This window comes from Mugil cephalus, chromosome 14 (assembly GCF_022458985.1).
Source record: "Mugil cephalus isolate CIBA_MC_2020 chromosome 14, CIBA_Mcephalus_1.1, whole genome shotgun sequence".
Lineage (NCBI taxonomy): Eukaryota > Metazoa > Chordata > Actinopteri > Mugiliformes > Mugilidae > Mugil > Mugil cephalus.
In genome coordinates this window covers 18,794,584-18,814,105 of record NC_061783.1, presented here as the reverse complement: position 1 = coordinate 18,814,105, position 19,522 = coordinate 18,794,584, and the positions used below count along the sequence as shown (strand labels likewise).

At 39.5% G+C, this 19,522-nt stretch overlaps 2 long non-coding RNA genes and 2 other non-coding genes across 4 annotated transcripts; 3 read left to right on the top strand and 1 right to left on the bottom strand.

Moving 5' to 3' along the window:
- Window positions 1–467: 467 nt before the first annotated feature.
- Window positions 468–16,903, bottom strand: LOC125019526. Its single transcript, XR_007114077.1, has 3 exons — window positions 16,359–16,903; window positions 1,972–2,094; window positions 468–612 (listed from the first exon to the last, which is right to left on the bottom strand). It is a non-coding gene; the product is annotated as an uncharacterized LOC125019526 (long non-coding RNA).
- LOC125019525 lies at window positions 11,245–17,974 on the top strand. The gene is made up of 7 exons (XR_007114076.1): window positions 11,245–11,586; window positions 15,877–16,051; window positions 16,296–16,336; window positions 16,910–16,986; window positions 17,273–17,362; window positions 17,638–17,702; window positions 17,810–17,974. It is a non-coding gene; the product is annotated as an uncharacterized LOC125019525 (long non-coding RNA).
- LOC125020637 lies at window positions 16,482–16,616 on the top strand. Its single transcript, XR_007114237.1, has one exon. It is a non-coding gene; the product is annotated as a small nucleolar RNA SNORA9 (small nucleolar RNA).
- Window positions 17,422–17,556, top strand: LOC125020636. Its single transcript, XR_007114236.1, has one exon. It is a non-coding gene; the product is annotated as a small nucleolar RNA SNORA9 (small nucleolar RNA).
- Window positions 17,975–19,522: the final 1,548 nt, after the last annotated feature.

Genomic DNA, 19,522 nt, shown 5'->3' with positions numbered 1-19,522 from the left:
TAATGCTAACCGCTAGCTCACACAGCGTTAGTTGTGTGTTTCAGGGTTGTCCAAGCATAATCCTCCACAGTTGCTCCACTTACTTCTTGTAATAACTTTGTTATAGAGGCTTCACTTGATAAAGACAGACTAGACTTCGTCCCCTCTGTGTCCTCCTTTGGTCAAATCGTCCATCCAGTCCCATCAGTCAACTTTTTAAAAGAACACTCACGGTCTCAGAGAGTGAGTGTATTAGCATATTCTGTAAAATACGCATTTCCCTCGTCCATTCTTGCTAAAACGGTCTGTTGATATATGCTAACCGCTGTTTACAAGCTGTAGTGTTCAAGATGTTTTGCCTCCAGTTAAGCCCCGCCCCCAATAACATTTGTGGGAATAGGGATTTATGTGGTTATTACACAATAATTAAAGAGGTAAATGAAATGTTTTTTTTTTTTTTTATCATTATGTTTAATGAGGGAGGGAAACTGAATGTATACTGTAATACATATAATGTCTGTCAGTGACCGGCCAATATTCTGTATCTCTCTCAACAGCTGGAACTGGGTGCTGGTGGGATTATGCGTCCTCTCATGCGCGTAATTGGGATTAGCCGATCTTCTGTGCGGTAATCTGGAAACAAATAAATTCATTCAGGAAAAATAGACCCCTCGCCCTTCCTCCACCCCTGAGCTCCAGTTTAGATTTCAGATGTAGTGCAGGATACGTGATGGGGATTGGTGAGAATAGTGCACGGAGGGATTTAACAGCAAAAGCCTTCACACTTAATCCGACCCCATGAATGAGAGAGAGGATGAATGGATGGAGCTGGGTTCATTCTCAGGTGTATGTGTGTGTGTGTCATAAAATAGTTTATTAGGTGGGCACCATCTCCTGTATGCTTTAAATTACAGCCACCATTGTTCAGTGAAGGGAGATGGACCAAATTACATTACCTGATAACAAAATATACTTTATCCTTTCCGTGTAGGACTGAATATTCTTGGAACATTTTATACAGTATAATCTTATTTATTTAACACGAGGAACATCCAGATAGCTTTACATAACAGAAACATACAGTATTTGACAAAGAATGGAAAGAGTACTAAGAGTTGGGTTCAGGCATTATGTCGTCCGAAGCTCGGTTATCATGTGTTCTCACGAGAATCAAACTAACTCACAGTTTAAAAAATGAGTCTTGGAGGATCAACTTCAACTAAAGAGAAAATGTTAGCCTAGCTTTGTCTAAATGCTAAAAAAAACAGCAAGTCTAACCCTTATAATGTATAAGAAGCTGCCCACTCTTCTGTGTTAGCTTAATCCACTTAATCCAGGCCAAAATTGCATTCATATCCATGTAAGCTCTGTATTAAATGTTATTTTTTTAACCCAGTAGACTTTTTATCTTTGAATACACCACTCATTTCCATCTGAAAAGAGTGTATATTGAGCAAAATTTGATCCATAGAGCAACATAAACCATTTTCTATGATCTATGGGTGCATGCAACGACCAATATTCTTATTTGACCCACCACAGATGTCACTTATTTCTTCTTTCTTTTTTCTTGAATAATTATTTTATTGTCTTAAAATAGCTTAGGATATCACGAAAACTTGTCCCATATAAAAACATAGAAAAATTTACTTTTTACACATTTTAAAACAGGTAAAATTTGACCCTAACACAATAGAGCTGTACAGTGAACAGGTTCAGCTTACGTTATTTGTACCCGTGGGCGGATTTGTTTTGCATTGACAAATAAAAAACTCAAAGACATGCAAAATGAAAGGAACATATGAGCTGACAATAAAAAATATTAAAAGCACACAGGCTTCACCAGTAAGTATATAAAAAGTAAATAAAATACGCCAAGGAATGGCTGTGGTAAATGAAGTTTAAAGCACAAGGAAGAGGAAATTAAAAACCCAATAAGAGGAAATTAAAAACCCAATCAATAAAGTGTATTATATGATGCTCATTACTCACGTGGGGTCTGGATCCAGAACACGAGTGGTTTACCCAAAGAGGACAGCATGTGTGGTCCATCCTTTACATCTCTGTGTCTTGTGAATAAGTGGATTCTGCTCTCAGTGGACAACATCATAGACGCTGTAAAACCAAACATACAATCAATCCACAAAAAGGTAGGTGGTGGGAGGTCAAAAGGTTTTCTAGAGATGGTCCCAATCAACTATGATAGACTGGATGGATTAAAACGAGCAGTTATAAAACTGGATGCAGGTTTTCGGTCTCGTTTCGGTCGCTGTTATGTCGTTTGAACTTGACATTGAGCTCCCAGCTTCATGCCACAATGTAAAAGCTATTGTTCATAACAAGATTTATTTGACGTTCATCTAGTCACAGCACGGACAGACACTAAAATACTTCAAGGGTGGTTTTTCACTCTTCGTCGTGGTCTCTACCGCAGCATGCCAGCTCTCTTGGTGGTCTTTTCCCACCTCCTTCTCTTTTGACCACAGTCTGATTCATATTAGTTAGGAATCCTCTTCGCAATGTCTCCAAAACCGAGTCACGTTTAAAGAGGACGTGAAACATTAAAGGTGGTTATGATGATTTACTGAAAAGATTATTTAAGTTTTAAAATAAAATCCTGCCGATTAAGATTCACCCTTGTGCATCTTCTTGAATTATGGAAAATAATTAAATAAATAAAGATGGTGGAGAGTATGATCCAAAACGTATCAGAAATGATCAGAAATTTTACGATGTTTTATTTCAGTATTATTTTTAAAATATGCACACACATACTATGATGGTGTCTGTTCCATTCATGTACGTAAACAAGACCAACAAGAAATCAGAGGTCAAAAACAGACCCAAACACACTAAACTCTAAGAGATTAAAGCTGATTTGTACCAGCTGCACTCAAAGAACTGGTGCTGCAATATATTTAAGCCGATCTCTTTGCAGCACAGAAAAGCGCCATGCAGAGAAAAAGAGCTGCCCCTGCGCAGGATGTAGGTTATCTTTTAACTGAGACTGTTTTACACAACGCGTGACTGTCCCTCGTGGTGCAGCCACTATCTTTTTTTTTTTTTATTTGTCATGACCGTTTCCTGCGGAGACATCAGAAGTGGTTCCCGGCAGCACTCGGGATGGTTTGGACCCGGCCTCCTGCAGATACTGCTCTTTCCTTGGCTTCGGCTCAAGTGTGTCTGGCTAATTATAGCCGCTCACCGGCCCAGCACCGCTGCAGACATCTGGTGTTATGTGCGTTTGTTTCTGATGGCCTCCGCTCAACAGGGTTCACAAAGAGACAAAACCTTGTTTTTGTTATTTAATCTGTTCTCTGTGCCGTGAGATCACCGCTCAGTCCCACTCAGATGTCAGATGAAACAACAATGTCCCTTCAGGTCGTCCACAGTTGAAGGAATGCAGAAACATATAGCACATTACATAACAAGTTGACTATAGAGCTGTTATTTGAATACTTTTAGCCATTTATTTGGTCATTTTGGTGCATCATCTCATGTTTAAGTGTTTCCTGCTTTTTGTCATTTAATATAATCGTACATTTAATATTGTTGTACTTTGATAAAAGAGTCAGACATAAACCAGTAGTTTTAAGATGTTGCGTTGCTTCCAGGACACTGGCCTCAGGCATTTGTCCTTCATTTTGTTCTGTCTCTGTGCTCTTTCTCTTTCGATTTCCCTCGGCCCAACATGATATTAAAATTAAAATGTGGGCCTACGGCCTTTAGGCAGTAGAAGTCATCCATCTTATTACATAATTTTTTAATTCTGCAAAGAAAACAGTTGTATTTCAGTATATTCCTACAGTTTATAAAACAAAGTATTTAAACAAGATTAAAACAGACTAGAAGCATCTAAAGGTCAGAGTTCACGAGATTGTTAGCGTGCTAATCTGTTAGCACTTGATTGTGTTCTTTCAGATTATAGTCGATGTTACTTGCTGCACGAACACCACACATTATGTGTACACAACTTCCCACATTTACAGCTCAGAAGTTACTACTGAGGGCAGAATGATAAATCAATGTTTAACGTATATTGTCACCCTTTGTAGCAATAATTTAGCCTGTTAGCATGCTGTTGACATTTGCTAACTGGTGCTAAAAACAAACTGAGGCTGTTATATTTAGTTTACAAATTTCTTAACTGTAAAATAGTTTGGGTATGATTCAAGTATTTTGAATTGCGTTCACATTTGCTAACTAGTGCTAAACACAAAGAAAAGCTGATGAGGCTAATGGTGATTTTCAGTTTATCTTTTACAATTTCAAAAATCTAAATTAAATTGTAGATAGAAATAATAAGTGAAATAAGTTAGATTATTGTGTCTTTAAAGTTTGCTAAGAATATAATATTCACATTTAAAGCAATTAGCTGATGATCTGGAACAAATTACATTGAGTAAAGAATCTTAATAAGAATAAAAATCCATAGTTCACTCACAGCCTCATGGAACAGAGACAGAAAAAACTAAGAATAATCTATCTATCTATCTATCTAGGCTGCAGATAATAGACTTAAGGGCAGATCCCTGCAGCCTCGTCCCTCTTTTCTCAATGAGAGCTCTAATCGCTGAGCCCACTCATGTGGAAACTCGCCACAGGATCAGAGTCTCTCCGAGCGAGCTGGACCGTGATGGCCGCATTTATCGACTGCAGTCAGCTGATTAAACCGGTCTGGAAATTTCCACCGGCGTTCCTGTGGAGCAGTCTGGAATATAAACCGTACGTAGGCTGAGGGATGTTACTCTCCTAATGAGCTCAAATGAAATGTTCCCAGTTAGAGCTTCTCAATCATTTTATTATGATTCTTGACTGTAAAACAGTTTCGGCATGACTCAGATTATTCAGGTTGGTTCAGTGAAGTGACTCAACTATAAAAGACTCTCTGTATTAATTTTAATGTGTGTTTTTTTTTAATGCCTTGGTGTTGGCCTCACAGGTATCAGAGACCATAAAATGTCCTGACAGCTCAATGCCTTCTCACCTGGCTTTGGTTTCACACGGGTTTTGCCCTTTAGTATGAAGTTGAGAATAAACTGCAGAGACTAAAACAAACAGACAGGCGAGGCGAGGGGGAGTTCACAGGCATTCAGAGGTGGTGTTTGATTTTTTTTTACAAGAGTGATTCATTGCTTGACTGACAAAGCTTTAGATGTTGCAGTCAGACAAATCATAAAATCAAACATCCAAAGGTTGAAAAGTGGCTAAATTATTTCCTATCTGTAAAAAATACTCCATAAAGACTCAATTTATGGAACTGAAGAACTATGTTAACACAACAGCTCAACACCAGCCCACACAGTAAACACAGAAATTTAAGCCAGTGCTTCACTTTTCGTAGGGAGTTTGTGTAAAAGAGGAACCCTCTAGAAGAACAGAATCCTGGACAAGTTTGATATTGTTTCAAAGTTTGAGTTTGACACATTTTTAGGTCTCAAAAAGAGGACATGTCCGGGAAAAAGAGGAAGTCTGGTCACCCCAGCTTTGGCGGATATCAAGCTAAATATCAGCTAAAGGTGCTAATTCATCATGCACAGGAACCCATGAGATTAAGTGTGGGGTTCCCCAGGGGTCAATTCTAGGCCCAACTCTTTTTATCCTCTACATGCTTCATCAGGGGGCACGGCATCAGCTTCCATAGTTATGCTGATGATATACAGCTCTACATCGATTTGTCTCCCGATGACATAGGGCCTATTGTTGCCCTTTTTAACTGTATTTTAGATATCCAGTCATGGAGAGAGAAAGAAAAAGAGAGAAACTTTTACCAAAACTACAGGATTAACATTTTTTTTGTGTTTCAGAATCAATTTTAAGGTACTTTCAGTAGTTTTTAAATGTCTTAACGGTCTTGATTTTGTTTCTTGCTGTAATCTTTTATGTTTTTATTTGTGTGAAGAACTTTGGATTGCTTTTTTTGTACGAAAAGTGCTAAATGCTAATTTTGATTTGATTTGATGTGTTGCTGTAGATTTTATTTTGATTAGAGATTACATCTTAACTGTTTACTGTTGGTGGTTTATTCACAACTTTAAACTGATTCAGTAGTAAGAAGATAACCAAGATGAAACCACGCTGCTGCCCACATTGATTCTGGACACATTCACCTTTTCAGACACTTGTTTGGATAGCTGGTTGTTTTTCTATCTAACGATCAGATCAAGAGTTGACATGGTTTTAAGGACTGATTTACAAATGTTTACACCACCAGTCCCAATCTGACTGAAACCATCCTCTGATCTGTGACCTTTAGTCTGATTAGTAGAATACTAAGGTGCATGTGAACATTAGCCTGGATGCCAGACCAGCTTCCCAGACCACAAATTTTTGTGGCAGAAAGTCGGTCTGGAGTCATTCCATTGTCAACTCATTACACTATGGCAAAGGTATGCAAGTCTTTTTGTGGTGAGCGCCAAAGAGTTGAACTAGTAACTACTAACTAAATGGCTCTGATTGATTGTAACACTATCTAGTTGCGTGCATGTGTATATATACATACACATATTGGTTGAAACACGCCCTGTAATGAAATATAAATGGCGTGTTACCATTTAGTCATATTCTAAACAGAAAGAATCTGAACAAATTGAATTAGTGTAATTTATATATAATTAGAAACTAAGTAAAAAAGATCAAGCAGACATGGAGGATGGGTGGTCTAACAGTGTCTATAGTGACTCATGGAGACTGATTCAATTCTGTGACACTAAACATGGCACGCCAAGGATCACTGACGCTAATTTCTTATCAGCTCTGTTCTCCTTCTTGACTGTTTTCTTGTATATATAGATGAGTGGAGAGCCCAGCGTTGAGGTAACAAACATGTTTCCACAAACAATTTACTGCAACTGCAAAAACTCTGTTGCTATATTCCCCTTTCACAGCTTTTTTTTTGTCACTAACAGCATTACTTTCCTTCACTCAGGACATTTTTAAGACAGACAGAAAGAAAACAAGTCAGATAATCTGATAAAGTCACTGATGCAAACAGATATGTGGAGTACTGTGGAGAGCTGCTGAAAACCTCCACCCTCCCTCCCCAGAGCTGTCCCTAAAACCTGTGTAAATGGATTAAATCCCTCAGAGGAAAAAATATCCGTGTTGCCATTAACCCCCGTTAATTGATTTTTCCCGGTGGAGCCCTGTGTAGATCAAATAAAAAGTTTCCGCACGGGCACCATTAAACCCTGGACAACTTGACTCCTGTGACACTGCAGCTTTAGTTCGACCAAGTTCGACAGGTAAGCAGAGAAGCAGACGACCAATTATGAGCCAGCAGGTCATCGTGTTCTGTCCCGGACCTCCTCCCTCCATCTTGGCCTGTTGTCAACCTGCTTGTGCTCAGCCCCCTCGCCTCGGCCTGCCTCCTCACATCTACTTCACAATTACCGCTTGTCTGATGGAGTCATAATCACTGCAGCAATCAAATCAGCCTTCAGATCCGCTCCTGTGTTTCTGCTGCAGCTGTACACTGTGTGCCAGGTTTACTGCTGCTGCTGCTGCTCTGATGAGAGACATGTGAGCAAAATAAGAATAGAAGACAAAACCTCCGAGGCCTGTAGGTATTACCGACGAAAAGATAGGACTGTTTTTGGACTGACTTTCTTTCAAGGTCTAACAAAACTATTTTTTGCAGCTTCTATCGCTCCCTATTAGTTTATTAGCAATGATTGGTGAAATCATGCAGGAACAAGCAGTAACCTCCAGGCCTGAGAGTTGAAGCCCATGCTAAGTGCAACAACTGCAGTTTATGAAGTGGCCATTTCAGGCTCCAAAAAGAGGAGTAAATCCCCATAGACAGCCGATGTTAAAAAGCCCAACTTTATATCATTATTAAACATGTTTACAGCCTGGTGCAAAAAAATGATTAAGGCCGTTCCCGCTTTAAGTGACAGGTAGTAGCCTGAGCTAACTGTTGGGTAGTTGGGTAGTGGATCTCAACGTCCGACACGACCCCCAATGTTTTTTTGGAGTATTCGAGCATGGGCGGAATAAAGCTCATCCAACATGGCGACCGTGGGATTTGCCCACTTATGGCTTCATTTTCGAGGTTCAGAATCCAATGGAAACGTTTAGGAAACATTATCGTCTTGTCATCCACAGCTGTCATTGCATTTAAAATGACCAACATCTGGTGGTAGAATACTTTTCCCGTAGCGAATAGGGATGACCTATGAACCTATCAAAGCACAATGGTGCTTATTTTTATAGCATAGATGCTAAACACAATGGAAACCCTGCACAATAACACCAACATGTGTGCAGCAAAAGCTCTGAAAGTGGTTGAACAGACTCAGTGTGGACAATAAACTGAGCTGCTTTGTATTTGTACTCCCTAGCGTGCAGGAGGGCTCAGTTGCATGCAAATACGCTCAAATGTGTTTTTCCATGTTGTCTGGTTTGTTGCCATGGTTTAGTACCTCACGCATATGTGCATGAAACCTCAACAAAGACCGAGTCAGTAAAAAGGCACGCCACTTTGTAGCATCACATCAGCTCAACAAAGAGAGATTATTTGTTTGTATTGTTTCAAAGAGCACAACTTTCCAGATGAAGGTAGTAGCAGATAACAGGACACCAAGAGTAACCGAGTGCTGGGGAATTTAAGGGACTTGTCCTTAGAACAAACAGATCATCAGACAATAGTAGTGATGGGGAGATTTAGAATGAAGTGATTTTGACGGCGTGGGAAAGCGGAAGTGACAAACAGAATGGAACATCAGAAATAACCCAAACTGACCGAAGAGGAACAGAAACAAGACATGTGGTAGCACGACATCCTTCCTGAACTTTTGCTAAAGCTTCATCTCAGCTGATCACAGCATCATGGGCCCAGTTCAGATCAAATAATCCTACTGTTTAAATCAAGTAGTTTGAAAAACAGATCAGACTTAGAAGCTACAGGTTATGAAAACCTATTAATTGATGTCAGCACTGGTTCATTGTTTAGTATCTTTTTGTACTGTAGTATTTCTGGCTTTGTGGCTGTGGTCACACCTGCCCTTAAAACATGTCACCACATGAGTCCCTGGCGAGAAGTCAAGATCTGCTCTCAGTATTGCAAATAAACACCGACATCATTTGGGGCACGGTATTATATTGTGACATTGAATTTCTCTAAATCTCTAGCGCTGTATCAGAACCACTAACAGCTGTTGACTTAGGGAAATGAGACATATTTTGGAATGAGCTATAATTCTCTCCTACCCACTGAAAGCATGCACTTTAGGTTATTATTCATGTGTTGAACATTTTTGGTGCTTTTTTCCTTTGCTTTGAATGAATAAGGCAAAATTCTACTTACACAAAAGCACCTCTGCTGAGTAGGAGGCCTTTTGTCAGTGTGTCGACATGCACAGCTTAATGGAGCTATGCTCTGAATTTGACATCTCAGTTTACTTGCAATGGAGGAAATCTAATAACTGACGGGAACACGTCCTCTTCCTACACACTAGGGGGCGATATGTGTCTTTTCAGCGGGCTAATACAGCCCCTTTCCGGTTGACCTATTACGTCATATAAAAAACAACTGGAGTTGTTCGTGTGGCAGACAACAAGATGGATAATAGCACATATTTTTTAATCTTTTACGTAAAATGCGGGGTACTGTACAGATAAGATGGCGCTATCCCTCAGGTGGTTCTTCTGCCAGTGTTGGTACCAGATCTGCATGGGTGAGTATCCAGTGCTTCCAGATGGCGTCACGATATAGGAGATATTGACGTCACTGGTTGGACAACAAGAACAAGTGGAAGTGGAAGAGAAGCTAGCAGTTTTATCAGTAAACGAAGCAGAGCTACTTATCGGTTTTGTTTCATCCTTCGTCTTTGGATAAACTGATAACAGCTGCATTTTTATTTAATCTTTTTCAGGATGAAACTTAAATCTTTTTGCGCCTACTATACAAATGAATGGACTGTACTCGAATTATTTTGTCATTTTATCAGTGTCATCGTATTTTTTTGTGTTTTGTAGAAAATTAAAAATGACAAATAAAAACCTTTATCGAGCTATCTCTTCCAAACATATTGTGAAAAATAAATGAAACTCGTGCTGTCTAACCATGAACCGATCTCACAGTTGAATGGAGCCGAACATACAGGCCAATCATATAGTTGACGTCATCGGGAAGCACCAGATACTTACCCGAGCAGATCATATTATATATCGTATTACATAGCAGAACACATTGTCTAGTTAAAGTCCAACTAAGGTGTATACATGGTGGGGAAAATCGGTTTCCAATTGCATTATCTGGGTGTCTTAATCAGATAAGAAGAAGTCCGATTTTAGTAACATGTTTACACGCACCTAAGCTGTCCAGTTAAAGTCCAGTTAAGGCAATAATTAGTTTTTTTGTACCTTCTCCAAATGTGGTCAGAGATCAAGTCACTCAAATGCCTGTAAGCTGACCTCTTGTGATCAGATTGCTCAGGATGGATGTTGATGGGAGGACTAAACGGGGCCTTTGACTCGAAGCTACTGATCATTTAAGTTCCTTGCTAACGACAGAGGGCAAACATAATGAGATTTGGATTCTCACCTCAAATCTCTACAGATTACACATGAGCAAAGGCTGCATCGTGACATTTATCTGTTACACTTGTTTGTTAAGATTCTTTTCTTTTATGTTTCAGATCCGCTCCAAACAAGTTGAATCCACCACACATGAACTTTGAAGTATTTTAATCCTTATCTTTTCAGGTGTTGCATGCTAAGTGGAGGAAAAAAAGCAGTTTTCAGGTTCATGACTTGGTATTTTTCCATCAACTGAGCCTGAGAACAGATTAAGTGTGTCAAACTTCATGTGGGTAAAAGTCCTGCTGCGATCTGAACATATTTCTTCATGCTCACATGAATCATCACTCTGTTCAGTAACCCCATGTTCCCTGCGTGTGACAAAACAAGACTCACCTTAGTCTATCGCTCTGGTTCACAAAGTAGGAAAAAAACAGATGGGACAATCACTCATTATGAAATATCTCATGCTCCTGGTATTTTTATTGTCTGTGTTTCATAAGACAAGCAGGAATCGCAATAAAATGTGACAACTAAACAATCATGGCCCCGGATTTACTGTCGCGGGACATGTTTGACTAGGTCACAATATAACTCCGACCATAAAAACATTCTTATCACCACTGTTATTGCTTTAGCTTGGGAAATACCTTTCATAATGTTTATTTAGCGCCGGAACAAAACATTTCGATTCGCTTGTGCTGAAAACGCTCATGAGTAACACTTTCTCACGTTGTGCAATCCAAACAATGCGTGTGGAAGGCAGGAGTCCTGCTGAGTGAGGCTGCTCGGGACACAAAGACGCTGTGCAGGACATATTAGCCTAAGATAAGAGTTATTTAAGCATCTTGACTCCGACAAAAGGACATAGGACGAATGCGTTTAACTCGTGATTTGATGTTTCCGAGGACAAACGGATGGATGTGTCGCTGGGAGGCTGAGCTTGTGTGAAAGCATGTGCGGAGTGAGGAAGCCGGGACACTGTGTCATGTGATTAAGCTATTAGAGACAGGTTGGGTCTCCTTAAATAACCTGGATTTAAGCCTTCCATGGTGCCATTGAGAAGAAAAGAGGCATGGAAAGCTGGTGAGTGTTGTAAGAGGGAACGGATGGGTGAGGGTGGGGGCAATACGGTAGGAAGAGGAGGAGGAGGAGGAGGAGGAGGAGGGGGAGGAAGAGGCATGGTAGACAAGCTGAGTCAGAGTCGCAGCGAGAGAACATCCTGCGCTGAGTGCTGTGCAGCGTTAAGAAGCTGACTCAGTGGACACAGTGGGAAAATCATGTGCTGGAAAACGTCTTAGTGTGTGATCCACCTCCTGCATTAAGAACCCACGCAAATGCACGAGGGGGCCACTCGGTTCAAGTGTCCGAGCGTCCATGTGTGATTTTTAACCTTTAAAACTCTGCACAAACTCTGATTTTCTCCAAGGTTGCGTAGATATAAAAAAAAAAATTAACACACACACAGCTGAAGCCACACAAAATGTTTGAGTTTAAAGTTCCATTCATTGCTTTTTGGCCACTTTTTTCTTTTTTTGGCAGCATTCAGTAAAAGTGCATAAGGCAAGCAACATTAGCATTTATTCAGCGCAATCTGTCTTTTTATTTACAGCTGTCATTGCTAAATTTGCTTGCTTTCTGTTTGGCTCTGACAAGCTATTATTCTGTGGGGCTTTCTATTTATTTTATTTTTCTCTTTTGCTGCTGAAGGTTTCGCCTTGCAGCCAGAAAACTAAACCAAAACTAGGACAGAGAACCACAACTAAAACATTTATAGCTGAGAGGAACTGAAGACGCTGGTGATGATACCCTGTGGGTTCATCATTATCAGTGACTATGTTTCTAAAACTCCCCCCGAGTTTCACCCAAGCTTACTGACATCGGGGAGGGTTACGGCTTCATCTTATTGTGAAACTATAATTAATATGAAAGTAAAACTGTTTTATGGAAAGGCATTTTAGTCACTTGAGCCGTGGGATATGACAGTGAACTAAAATAAAGTTGCGGGCATCATTAAAATGAGTTATGAGATGCTAAAATGTTCCATAAAGGAAGCAGCGGGTGATGATTCTTATTATCACATTACACACCGTCTTTGGATCAATATTTTATTAATGTACAAGTATTAATGTATCAGCTTTAACCTATATTTTCTTATTTTATGACAAGGCTTATGTAAAAGGGTGTGGCTACTGTGTTTTGATGAAACATGTCGATTTTATTCATTTTTCTCTCTTCACATTCTTCTCCAAATGAAATATGCAGTTTAAACAGTACAACACGTTTTTCAGTAGATGGAGTTCATGGCGTCTAGATGTTTAAAGTTTATTGTCTTTGCTTCAGGGATTAAGTTCATTTATGACATGCATGGTTTACTATGAGCTCTGGAGCTTTCTATCATGTGTCGTGATACATTTCACCAGAAGATTAACTTCAGAAACTTGTGCAGCTCAATAAAATAATACATCCACTATTAAACTATAAAAAGAAAATAATTTAACAAATTCTTTATCAATAAACTGAAACTCCTGACATGTTTTAAAAACACTGACGATACCAGAGAGCTGCAGCTGATGGAATGAGAAAAGAGGATCATAAAGCTTTGACGGCTCCACGCCGTCTTTCTCTCAACCACGAGCAATGAAGAATTTCACCTCATTTCAGCAGGGATCAGGTGAAACGGATTATCTGCTCATTAAATACAAACTCTGAATCAGACTTCAATTATCCTCAAACTGCAGCCCCACAAAGCCTCGGTGAGTTGTTTCGTAAGAGTAGCTGGGAGCTACTGTAAAGGGAAACCAGCTGGAGCCTCAGCTGCACCTCCTAGTTTCTGTATTGTTGGTGTAGCATCCAGAACAGACTGAACTGAGACTCTGGAATAAAGTACCCAAATGCAAAGACTCAAACAGAAGGGTCCCTGCCAGTTAAAATTATAGTCAGCAGACTTAAAACCGAGGCAGACGTTACTGTAAAGTTGACGGTCAAACCTTTCAGATCAGATGTTTGGGGTTAGGGAGTTGGGGTTCTTCTTCTCAAACTCAACTCAAACTAATTGCAATAGAATTTAAACATTTTACACACATTTAACAGTTATTTCAATCTCTTTTTTTGAGAACACATGGAGGTTTTAGCTTTTCCGTACTTTCTCCGCTGGACGTTTGGGCCTGCAGACTTTTACAATTACCATTTTCAGACCTTTTCACACAGGTTTATGGCTAATTGATAATTAAAATGGCTGTTAGGGCATAGTGAATCATTACTTACAGTGGTCTCTCTTACAAGGTGGCATCTCCTATTTCAGTGTGATGGAGGTCAGCTGACTGACACAAAGGCATTACTCACATACCAACCCACAAAGCTCTAATGCTGCTTACATAATACTCATTGAAGTTGTTAGTTTTTAACAGAAATAAACTCTTACCAATCCCTTGGTATTCACCGCATGCACAGTTATATAGTTATATGTATATATATATACACACACACACCACCTGAACAGCTGTAAGTCTGTTATGTGACCTTAAAGTGATTCGGAGAAAAGGCTCTTAGGGTAGAGATGTTTTACTCTCTTGGCTGGTGGTGCTCTTTAGCGCGTCACCAGGGAGCATTGACGCCATTACATTCACTGTACTGTCCGAGTGCCAAATGGCCTACAGGTGGATTACTCTTTTGTGTGGCAGCATGAAATGTTCCTGTGACTGAGCCAATAGTTCGATTCAGTTGTCCAACTTCTCCAGCCATTATTCTTTGTTAAGATTCACATGGTCTCAATTTCAGGGAGGGGATAGATATATATGTTTAAAGTTGTGGAAAAGCATCACAACTTAAGGTCCACTTCCTAGCCTTTTCTATATACTACATAAAGTAATTTGTAATATAAAACTGTTGGTTGCTGCTGTACAAACCAAAAGTTCAAAGTTTTGCAAAGTTCCAGCATATGTGACTTTCCAATTGTAAATCCAGTCCCCAAACTGCTGACCTCACTTCCATTCCTCACTGTGACTTACTGTAATAACTGAGATGGAAGTAAATCTAATTTTGGAAATCTATTTTTGTCAGTGAGTTATTTTGAGATCTGAGGCTGAAACTAAAATGCAGTGATTTGATTAGTCAAGCCTGGCAAATTTAACTTTATCAAGCTTTTTCTGATCTGAACTGTTAGTAATGTATAGACGTGTTCATGTAGCAAAACGGAGTCGGCCAGATGTAATCCAGGGACATGGTTAAAAATAGGATTATTTTGAGAGATCAAATGATCAGTTCACAGTAAAGGCAATGCAGCCTTTCTTACTTATAGCTTCAACAGCAATGAAACTTCTCCTGGTTGTCTTCACACAAACTTTCCTAAAGTCTTGGCGTCGTGTAGAAAAGTGGTGCAGCTTAAACACCCTGTTGTAATCTGGATACAAATTGTTATTGTCACATTTGTGTGTTTATCTGTATGCACGCCGTGTCAGCTGAGCGAGTGGTCAGCATCACTCTGAGCAAACAATGGTTAAATTCATCGTGGACGTCTGCTGATAGTGGAGGCTCGGACAGATGGCTGCCTGTCTATGGTTGGTATTGTTTTATGGCAATGCAGTATGAGTCATCATCCTCCTCATGGGCACTCCAGGGCATCCAATGCCCACCAGCAGCGTCTGTCCACTGGGTTATAAAAGCCCTCCTACATAGAAATAGTCCAGGGCGGTGGCTAAAAAGAACTTTTCAGTCTGGCGATAGTGTACATGAAGGAGCGGTTCCATTCAAAAAATGCCTGACACAGTATCTATTTTTAGAATATGTTGCTAATTAAAAGCCATTACATAATATTTGAAAAGCATGCTGCCATACCAAAATAAAAACAACTTTAATGATATCAACTTTAATGTCAAAGTTGTTTTTCAATGTTGTGACCACAAATAGAGGGAATTTCCAGTGTGACACTTTCAAGATGCAGAAGTGAGTCACTCTAATAAACCCAAGCTTTAAATATAGTGTGACTTATTTAGTATGTTGGTTGTCTTGAGCCCCTCTTAAGGAAAAAATGTCACTGTAATTTTATTCAGCATGCATTTATCTTCTTTTAAGCTTGTATATATACTCATTAACACACTTGTTTTCTTTGGTCTTTCATATTTTCATGTGCGTTTTGTTGACTTTGTTAATATTTATCTTATTAATAGCCTATGTTTACTTCCAGTAAACGAATCTGTAACCGTATGTCTGTGAAGGTTCTGTCATCCAGGCCAGCTCAAAACTCTACAAGTCCAGTTGCCTAACCTGTTATAATATTTTTCTATTAACATTGTGCTCTATTCTTTGTATTAACATTTATTTATTTTAATCAATTTTTCTTAATAGTTTTTGTTGTAATTTTGTGTTTCATTATAGCCCTCTTGAACCACAACAAATCACGTTAAATTAAGACGTTAAATTCACTTCAAACTTCCGGTAGCCATCTTTGATGTTTGACTGCCCCCTGCTGGGAAACCCTGTACATAAACTCAAGCTACGTCACATCCGGGTAGAGTGTGTGTGCCGTACAGCGGAGTTAACAGACATGGCGGTGAGTCTGGTCAATCTGCTACCATCCAACTTAAATTGCAAATTACTTTTAAATTCTGACTTTGTGAACTATTTTTAAAGTTGTCAGGTTGTGCTAAAATTGTGTTTTTGTACCGGGATAGTTACGTTAAAAGTTTAAAGTCAGTTCAACGTGTTTCTTCTGGGTTGCTCCTCGTTAGGTTGGTTCACAAACATGATGGTGTGAGTTTGTAACTGTCGTTGTTTCTTATTTTCTATGTTTCCAGACTGAAAACACGTGTCCAGCGTCCCGCATTAAGACGGAAAGGTATGAAATATTTTCCACTTACTACTTTAGCTGAAGTATGTTGGCTCCCGGCAGAAATGTGAGTTATGAGAAGCTCCTCGTGGCGTTCAGGCTAACACATGTTCACTATAAGCTTCAGAGGATTTTCTGTATTATATAGTTAATTGTGCAGACCTTTCCAGCGAGGCTCAGCCCAAAGTGGCTCCGACCTTTCCTGTTGTGTCTGCTAGAGAGATGTGAGGCTGTTTGAGGCCTTGCTGTGTCTCCTCATGGCAGGGTTATAGGTACACCTCCGACAAAATGCTAATTACTGGTTGAAAAGTCCGTGTCCATTGATCGTAACATGAATGATGGAGTAAGCTTGCAGGTTCAGAGTCATGCAAAAAAAGTAATCTGTGCACAAACGTGTTGTGCATTAAAATAATGTGTATAATCTCAAATAATGCATGTTCACAAACTGAATTTTTACAAATGTTGAAAATACACATAAAAACCTGAATATTTCTAGGAGAGTCGTATGGTTTTACATTTTCCACTGTCTTCTTCGTTTTCCTACATGGAAATGAATTAATTGTTGTCCCCTTGGTTTTGCAGGTGGATGTCAGAAAGGAAAATGCTGTCGCTTAACGGCTGATGGCACCATGTGAGCTGTGTTTTGACCTTAGCCAGAGGTACGTTGTTCACGCTTGAAGCCGTTGGTCAGAGCTTAAATGTCAATATCTGGTTGTTAAGAGAGTGTTTTCGGATCCACATTTACTTTAAAATCTCAAGTTAAGAAATATTTCATTGAGATGTCAATAACAAAGTCTGGTCAGATTCATCTGGGAGAATATTTATGACCCGATGCTTAAAAAGCGCCAGCAAAAACAAATCTCGTGACGCGTTAAATAAGTGTAGTTGTTAAGTAGTTTATTAATTGAAGGACTAAGGCTAAAGTTTGTTTGTTTTGTATCCTAGGTGCTGATTAAGGCGACCGGAGTCCAGTAATAATGCAGAAGCAGCAGCTGCCACCTTCAATAGCGTGAACGGTCACAAGTTGGAACCATGGTAACTGTTTTACATCAACATCTTCCTTCCTTCCTACACACCGTGAACCTGTTGGTCGTGTGCAGACCTTTCCAGCGAGGCTCAGCCCAACGTGGCTCTGACCTTTCCTGTTGTGTCTGCTAGAGAGATGTGGGGCTGTTTGAGGCCCTGCTGTGGCTCTTCACGGCAGGGTTATAGGAAAACCTCCGACATTATATCAGCAGGTTGAAACCGGACTGAAGGCTTGGTGTATTGATCTGTTGGCTGAAACTATTTTTATTTTTTGTGCTCTACAGGAGGAAATGGAAATGGAAGGTTTTGCTTCTGAGTGCGGAGCTGATGTCTTGATGGATGTCAAATGGTGCGTTGTGACACTTTGATCTACAATGTTGATCTAACCTTGGTTGTTGGGATTCATTTTGATCTGAAATTTTTTATTTATTTATTTTTTTTCTTTCTGATTTACAGATTGTCAGTTCTTCCAGACACAGTTGAGGTGCAAAAACACTCAGTTTCACCAGAGTTTCTGTGCAGATTTCAAGTTGGGAGTAGAAGAATCGATTCATGATACAAAACATGTTCATTTTTATGTAATGTTTTGAATTTGTTATTAAAAAAAAAAAGGTGAAAATATGATGGATTTTGTGTGAATATGTTTGAGTCTAAGTCTAATTTAAAGCATTTACTGATGAAGCCATATAAATAACAGGTTGTGTGTCTGTGTGTGTTGATGTTGTCTTAACAGCCACCTGAACACATTTGGCATCAAAGACAATGGATTAACATAAAACCAGAGCACTAGAGCTCGGTTTACACGTTTAATCACATTATCGCTGCGATGACCTGCTTCAGGGGAACGGGATTTATTTGGAGCTGCCAAATACAGGACAAATTGGGTCTATTTTTAGAATTTTCAATTGGAAACAAATTCCTAAATTGATCCAGTTAATTTTTCGTCTTTAACCTTTCAGCAAAATTTGTTAAATGTGCCGTTATATTAAAGTTCCTGATTAATCTAACAGCGTTTTCTAACTAAAGATCTTGGAATAGTTTACTCTGTGTAGTGTCATCTAATGGCCATGTGGGGGCGACATTGCTTTACTGAAGGTGCCTCATTAATAAAAGCCAAACTTTTTATGGGATTTCAAAGGTGAACATTAACAAGTTATATTTTATGGCCATTGCTGCTGGACATGACACGCATGGATTAAACATAAACTAAATCTGTCTGTCTACAAATTGGTAAAGGAAAGTCTGTTAATCTATTTCCCCACTGCATGGCGCAGTGCTACATTTAAGTCCAGTTTTGGGACAACAGATTTTCTTAACTGTTTTCCACATATTAAAATAACATCCTGTGAATGGATGTTTTAACTACTATTTTATTATTTTTCTGCTCTTTCTGTTACCTAACTTGAATTTAGCTGAATTAATTATAGCTAATTAAAAGATGTCTGTACCCACTAGAAAAGACCCTACATTTCCATATAACCACTGAAAAAAAGATATGTCAGCATGATTTTGTGACATAACTTTCACTTTCCCATTCATAAATTCTCTCTCAGGGATGTTTGGACCATAGAGTCTCCCCCAAAGACTGGAAAGACAACAACAAATGAGAGGCAAATCGCCCACTGATGTCACTGCCTACACCACAAGATGACTCAACTACAAATCCATCCATTCTCTTTGTCCTCCGTCTTTGTCCAGAGGACGGCTCAGGGACAGCCGCCACAGCCGTGCTCAAAGAAAGGTCTCCACATAAAAAGAAATAAGGTTATATTCCATCCCCCACTCCACAAAGTGAAGACAGAAACCAAATTGACATTGAAGAAGATGTGTGAGGAAGAGGCTGATGTTGAATATGATCCTGAACAAGAAGGCACATCTAATGAAGAGGAGGGACACGCAAGGCAGACCATCAACTAGGAACACCATCAGAATGACCCTGGGGCCTACAAGATATGCTGTATCACATGTTCAAGACAACATTTGAGCTATTTACACCACTTTAGATTCAGACGTTGTGCTCGCTGTGAAAATTACAAACTTAGGACAAAATATTTTACTTTATTTTGGACCTAATTGTAAATCTGGAGCCGACGTGATGTCATCACGTCAGATTCGGTTTAGTGTAGTTTCGACTGCTGATGTTCGATACCACCGATTTCCTTTCCGAGC